The 6,923-nt window shown below is 44.2% G+C and overlaps 1 protein-coding gene across 3 annotated transcripts in view; it reads left to right on the top strand.

Moving 5' to 3' along the window:
* The first annotated feature begins 531 nt into the window (after nt 1-531).
* The window catches only part of CDC42EP3 (CDC42 effector protein 3), a 28,302-nt gene continuing 21,910 nt past the window's right edge, over nt 532-6,923 (top strand). The window contains exon 1 of one of the 3 annotated variants that reach the window (XM_061471042.1): nt 532-682. The gene's annotated coding sequence lies outside the window, so the exon portion shown is untranslated. Of the gene's footprint in view, nt 683-953; nt 1,230-6,923 lie in introns of those variants that run through there. The other 2 variants (XM_061471040.1, XM_061471043.1) reach the window with 2 other exon arrangements.

The following is a 6,923-nucleotide window of genomic DNA, read 5'->3' as shown; positions in this document are numbered from 1 at the left end:
TTTAAAAATACCATACGTAATGAAAATTATGCAAATATTTATAAAAATACTGTAGCCTGGGTAAAGTATGTACCACACTTACTATTTCAGTGCATATGCAGTGCCCGTATGGCAGTGCCAAATGTAACATTTTGAAAAATGACCCTTTCGTAAAACTGTCAGACAAGGAGTGTTGAGTTCAGATACCTGCCAACACAAACCTCTGGGAGGATGTCACTGGGAGAAGTGAAACAATATCGGTGTCTCCGTGGGGATTAACCAGGGAACTTGTAAAAAATTTACCATCAGCTCCGTATTTATGGGCTTCCTAATCAGTAACGTGATGGACTGCCCACAGCTAGTCTAACCCCTTCCGGTTCTGGGCAAGGCAGTTTCATTTGTGTAAAACAGATGGGCAGGTGCCCTTAAATCCGTCTTTAAAAGGCTCTTGGCCCCGGCAGGCGGTGCGGATGCTCCGCGCAGCTCCTCCAGCCCCGCCGCGGGGCGGGAGGAGACGCCCCTGCGCCCTGTCGTCTCTCTCTCAGCGTTTGCCGATTACCTGCAGAGCGCAGAGTCGCGAAAGCCCGAGCGCTCCTTAAAATCGCGCCAAGACGAGAGGAAAGGCCGAGCGAGCGAGGGTGCCGGCGGTGCTGCGGCCAGCGGGCTGAAAGCCGCACCCTTAGCCGACCGGGGTGTCGAAGAGGTGAGGGGCGAGAGGACTTGCGTGAAGAACCGTCAGCTTTTAAGCACCTTTCCGAGATGGCCGTGGTAGGGAGAAGGGGGGGGGGACGACTGCCCACCCGAGGGCTTTCAAGGGACCCTGCCGGGGTGGGTAAGCAATGGGCTCCTAAAAAAAAAAAGGGAAAGGAGAGGAAAGCCCTTTATTGTTACTGCGGCTGCTCTTCGCCTCCCGGGCGGCGCTCCGCGGAGCCAGGATTTCCCTGCAGCCGCCTCCCCGCCCGCAGCCCCGCCGCCGGCAGCACCGCCTCCCCGCGGCTCCCGCTCGCAGCCCCCGGCACACGGGGCGCTGCCGCGCACTGACAGGCTCTCGCAGGTGCCGCGCTCTACCCGGGACGCGGAGGGGCGGCCCCGCTGCCCTCCCGGCTCCGCACTGGCGGAGGGAGGCAGCGAGGGAAGGAGGTTGGGAAGGAGGAGCGCTGGGGAGCAGTCAGCAGCGCCGTAAGTCAGGGAGCGGCGTGTACGCGGAGCGGGGCAGGCTGGCTGCGCGGCCGCGGCCCGGCGACAAGCCGGTACAGCCAGTCTTCCCCTGCGGAGGGGCAGGGGGGTCGCACCGTGTCCGCGCAGGGGACAAGGAGGAGGCCGGCAGGGAGAGAGGCGTTTCAGGGTGTCCAAGGAGAGTATCCCTTAATTCTCGTGTTTGGCTCCTTGGGGGGTGTTATGCCGGAGCCGCATTGCTAAGACTGTGTCAGGGTGTTTCTACATCGCTGAAATTCCGAGCTGAAATTCGCCCCTATAATCGGTTTAAATTTTCTTCCCAGTATTATTCTGACATAACCTCGTCTTGGAGGCGTGCCTGCAACGCCCCGAAACAGCACAGGCACGGTTTTTTGTTTTTTTTTTTGTGCGGGATGTCCCTTTTCGCCGACCCTTTCTGCGTGGGGTTGGGTATAACCGTGCGGCGGGGCTGGGGCAAGCCTGCGGCGGGGAGAGTCAGGGCCCCGGTGTGATGCTGGTGGTGGAACAAAGAGTTCAAGTCGGGAAGTGAAGTAAGAATTGGTATGGATGGGGTTGCTGATGAAGAAACGCGGGCGGTACTGTAATAAGGGACTTGATTCAGTTGAAATTGCAAAGAGACCGAAATAGAGGAAGTAATTAATTTAGGACTTGCGTCATTGGAGATTGTTGTTATGTTTTAAAAAATAGGAAGAGGGCTTATTATGAAGTGTTTAATGTAACAAATATGATCCTGATCTCTTACTATTCCTTAAAAAAAATGGGGGGGGGGGGGGGGGGGGGAGGGAGGGAAGGAGAGCTCCATGGAGTGAAATTACTCAGGCATCGATCATGATTTCTAGCTTCATGTGCGTTATAAGTGTATAACATTGTCCAGCAAAGTGTAGGGATTACAACTCGGAGGGTTGAAGGTATAAAAATCTAAAGCTGAACAATTCTGAAGATGTACAGTACCAGAAATCTTGCAATCCATGTGCCGTGGCTCAGATGTTTAGAGGAATGACAGAGATACCAAAAAAGGCATCATGATACTCTGCGTAATTCCAGGAGCAGAATTTTCTCCTTCCCGACAGAAAAGGAAAGTGCATTTCTGGAAGCAAGAAGTGACAGATGTGGCATCTCAGCAGCTGGCTAAACATAAAAGCATGTATCAGCAGGTGATTACTGGTGCAAGGATTTATTTTTAAAATGCCTTGTACTGAAAAGGGTCCAGCCATTTTTAGCGTTAGCATTAAGATTTACTTTAGCTCTATGGCATGTTAAGAATAGCCTTTCAGTAGAGGCTTTCAGAAAAGTAAGTGAAAGCTCCTATGGTCAAGGCAGTCCTTGCTTTGAACGTTTGTTTTTTATTACAGCATGCAGAGGAGAGGAGCCGAGCAGGTTTTTTTGGTAGGATAGTACTGAAAGGAATTATTTTTCCTGGCCTCAGCATTAGCCAATGGGATCTGGGAAGGAAACAATGGAGCCTATCTCCTCCTTAGAGTGAAGATAATCACAGTGACTGTTCTCTCAGAAGCACCTTGTGCATCCATAGAAGTGAAATCAGGCTGCAGAAACTACTTCGGTGGTTCTGCCTCTCTTCTGTGTTCTGGAGAGCCAGCCAGGATCATCAGGAGGTGGCCTGGGTGCATTTTGGAGAGGAAAGAGATGGATATCGCCTAAGAGGCAGCCCAGAGGCACACTTTCCCTGCGGCAGCGTGGCTCTGCACCGTCCCGTTTGCTGTGGCTACATGTTACATTGACTTCAAAGAGACATCTAAATCTCTTTCAAAGCACTTATATCAGCTTTCCTGTAACCAAAGAAAGCCATGGTTCATGGCAAAACATGTTTTGCTCTCAGCTTTTTGTAATTAGGTATGCTGCTTTGGTTTATAGTCTTATAAGTACCATGACTTCTTATAGAAGAAATTCTGGTTCTTTGCCCAGGTCTTGAGAAATAGTTCAGGGTAGGAGGGAATTGGCATTTAAAAACAAATTTCCCTCTCCATGCAGAATTTGCATCAAATTCATCACTTCTTGCCAGTGAGGCTGTGGCCAAGGGGGCTCAGTGACGCTCTCTGACCAGTTCTTCCTCTTCTTGCTCACCCTCGTTGACAGAATGTGGATCATGTCACCTGGTGCCCATTTTGGCCTTTCATAATGATGTAAAACACTATAGGCTTTCACTTTCCTGCATGATTAAGGCAAAGTAAATATATTTCTCACAATCTGAACCATACTGGGGAGAACAGGCTGCCTCTCCCTCCCACAGCAGTAAAACTGAGCTAGTTGGGTGGTCAGTGCCTAACAGGCACCATGCCGTAAAGATACGGTATCCCTATGGGTACAACACTTACAGGGGCAGCAGTCAGTGAAGGCGTATCTCTGGGTGGGTGGTTTGTTTGGTTTTTGTGTGACAGCAAAGTGAATTTCCCAAATAAACTCAAGTCTAAACTTAAATGGGGATGTGGGGAGAATTGTATTCAGGTGTTGCATGGAGGGCTCTTTCTAAAAGATTTCCTCTCATTGCAAAGCAGACTAGTTGGTAGCCAATGGAAGCAGCTTAACTGGTGCTAATGGCTGTGTCTGGATAGAGCAGTGAGAGCAGATTTGAAGCACCATTTATATAGGGGAGGGTTTTGTCTGAAGCAGGATGGCAGAATGAGTACAAGCTACAGAGTACAAGCTCAAGTGAAGTTCAGGCTGAAGAAGAGGTCTACTTCTAGTGCCATATTAAATAAGAAAGATTTTTTGGATGACAGTCATGAAGGTGAGCATTGCTTATGATATTTTATAATGTTCTGTATTTACATTCATAATGTTATCAATCAAAGTTATTGATCCAGCCTAATGACTGCTGGGGAGATGAGTAGAACAGGAACAGCTAGAGCTGACTGACAAGAAGACTAGGTTCCTCATTGTTTATGGGTTAAATTAAGATGCAGTAAAGCTTCAGAAAACACACTGCCAAGATAAAAATGAGATCACTACAAATAGAGACTTGACCAGGGTGGCAAGATATATTTATACCTTTACTTGGGTTTCATTTTCACGAGTCAGGTTTGTCTTACAGTTCTGCCACTAGTTAAGTCCACAAGAGCACAGTTGTTAATTTTTGTACACAACTGTGAGTTTTTATTTCTGAGAGGTTACTGAACTGTTAAATCTGTTTTACTCCTTTTTGGTTGTGTTTTGTTTTCATGAAGGGGGGAGAGAAGCCATTTACAGGCTGAGCATATGTTGGTGTAGCACATTTTAATACCTAAAGCTCTGAAAATGAGTAAACAATAGTTGAATACTGAAATTGTATCTTCATGTCCACGGTAGCTTTTTATGTGAGACTATTTTATTGAAATGTGTGTTTAGCAAAAGTAATTTGAAATACTGTTATCTTTGAAATTACGTAAGTTACGCAGTAATCTTAAAACTTGATGACTAGGATCTCCTGAATGCCAGGGAGCCACATGAAGAGTATCAACCCTCACTATGTGTGGGACAAGATGCATCTTAACTATGTAAATGTTGTGTTAATGTTGTTTACTTGTGCTGAATAATGGAAGAAGCTCACTGCCTCTGATACACTGCTTTGATTTCTGTCATAAAGGTCAACAGGGAACAAGCTAGATAAGAAAATAAATGGGCTGATATAGTGAGTTATTGTGCTGGGGCTCATTCTGAATGAGCTAAGTGAACTTTTCAGCGGTTATGTGTAAACAGCAGCTGACCTTCTGTAGAGATACAAGTGCTGATGACAAGCTGCGGTCACTGAAACTAGGTATGACTTGCTTGGTCAGGTCTGCAAACTTGTTTAGATCTATTTGATAGCTTTGTTTTTTTTTTTAATAATCTGTAGAGAACATTCTAAAAATAAACAGCTGTTCAAGTCTTTGCTTTCCAATACCAGATGTTTCAAGCCTGGTTCTCACCGGTTTGCCCTAAAAATTTTATGTTTTTCTGAATATTCATGTTGTGCCTTAAACAAAGGAAATGGGTGTTAAGTCTTCATTCTGAATGTTTTTTTCATATTGGAATATTAGAAACTACCATGAAAATAGTAACTAAAAGTAAACTGTTAGTCTGAGAAGATAGATTTGGTGGGGTTTTCTTTTTAGTTGACTTTTTAAAAAGTCTGTACAATACAACAGTAAAGTCAAGCAAATCCAAAAACCTAAAGCCTGTTATGTTGGCAAAAGCAAGTATCCATAAGTTGGAAAATGCCTGTAGAAAATGGTGATGCATATATAGGTGCGTTAGGGTCACATTATTTCTCACAGCTCTCTCGCCTCAAACAGTGTGTGAGGTGAATGAAGTGAGAAGTAACAAAAAGAGTATCTGTTTGAAATCCTGGGCTAAAGCTGAAGATCCTGCTCTGTCATGGTCCTTCCGGTAGCACTGGGCAACACTAGTGCAGATGGTAAAGTGACCAAGCAGTGGTTGCACAAGCGATATAATCATGGGATTTCCTAATTTTGCATTCTTGGACTCTGCAACCTGATTCTTCTGCATATGATATTTCTAATGATGGGGTTCAGAATTCTCAGTGATGCTCTGCAAGGAAGATCAAAGGTGCTTTTGCTGCCACCACAGTCAGCATCTATGAAACATTTCTCCAAAGAGGTTGTGAAACTAGCTTTCTAGGTGGCAAGAGTTCTCTGTCATGATCTTTGCAAGGAGAAACCCTGATACCTGTAAGAGTATGAGTAATATTGTTTCAAATCTTAAGCAGGAAGCAAAGAAGAGGCAGGACTGAGATGGGTAGACACGACTTGAGGCTTAAGTCTTTAGTGAAGAAGACTCTGATGGATCTTGTTGCTTTGATAAGTGATTCCGTTCTTTCTCCTATTCCAGAAAAGCTCCTTACTGACCTCTCAGAAGATGGTTTTCTCCCACTATATGACTGGGTCAGCTCATGTCATAGACAGTTTTTTTTTTGTTTGCTTTTTCTAGTGCTTGAGTAGTGCACTAGTACCAAGTGATGTACAGGAACAAGATGCTAATGTTGCTGGAGATCCTCCCCTCCCTCAATTTTCTTTCTTGCTTTTTTTTTTTTATTCCTGTATTTTATTTCTATCATCATTAAGATTCTGACAGCACTAATGGATTCTTCTCATTAGAAAGCTGTTTAATTTTACCAAAATCAATACTTAGGTAATTTAGAACCTTAAAAAGAAAAAAAAAATCCTTGTGATACCAGAGCAATTTTTGCATGCTCCTCATTGTTCCAGAACTTACAAAATCTAACCTTCTAAATTGATCCTGCAATCAAAACCAAGTTAAATTCTTCCTTCCTTGTGTATATATCTCCAGTTCTAGTTAAGTAAAGCCTAAATTGTGTGTCTTTACATAAATTATTTCTATGAAGGTTTAAGTATTTTCTAGAAACCTCTAATTTTACCTTTTTTTTTGCCTCAGTTAATATTATTCAATGTATACTTTGACTGAGTTTTACTTTAATTCTGTTTATTCATGAAATTAGTTAAATTAGATCTGAAACTCAGGCAAAGATTAGTTCAAGATGTGGTGGAGCATTAGGCGAGTGTTTTGGTTTGTTTTTTCTCTCCCCTTTTCTGTTCTTGAGATGCACTCCATAAATATCCTGTCTTTGATGTGACAGACCACCACTAAGGAGCAGCATCTTGTTCAGGCAGTCTTGCCACTGCTTTTAATGATGATTTCTGCTGGGGAATGGTCATCAGTATTACTTTTCACTCTTCATTTTTTGGATTATTTGATAAACTGTCTTTTGAGAATTAAAGCACAGTTTAGGTTTG

Source organism: Pezoporus flaviventris, unplaced genomic scaffold, assembly GCF_033815535.1.
Source record: "Pezoporus flaviventris isolate CSIRO_AGI_PZ_B2104156 unplaced genomic scaffold, CSIRO_AGI_Pfla_v1 ptg000066l, whole genome shotgun sequence".
In the NCBI taxonomy this organism is placed as follows: Eukaryota; Metazoa; Chordata; class Aves; order Psittaciformes; family Psittacidae; genus Pezoporus; species Pezoporus flaviventris.
Note: the sequence above shows the minus strand (reverse complement) of the source record. Positions and strands in the feature narration are given on the sequence as shown.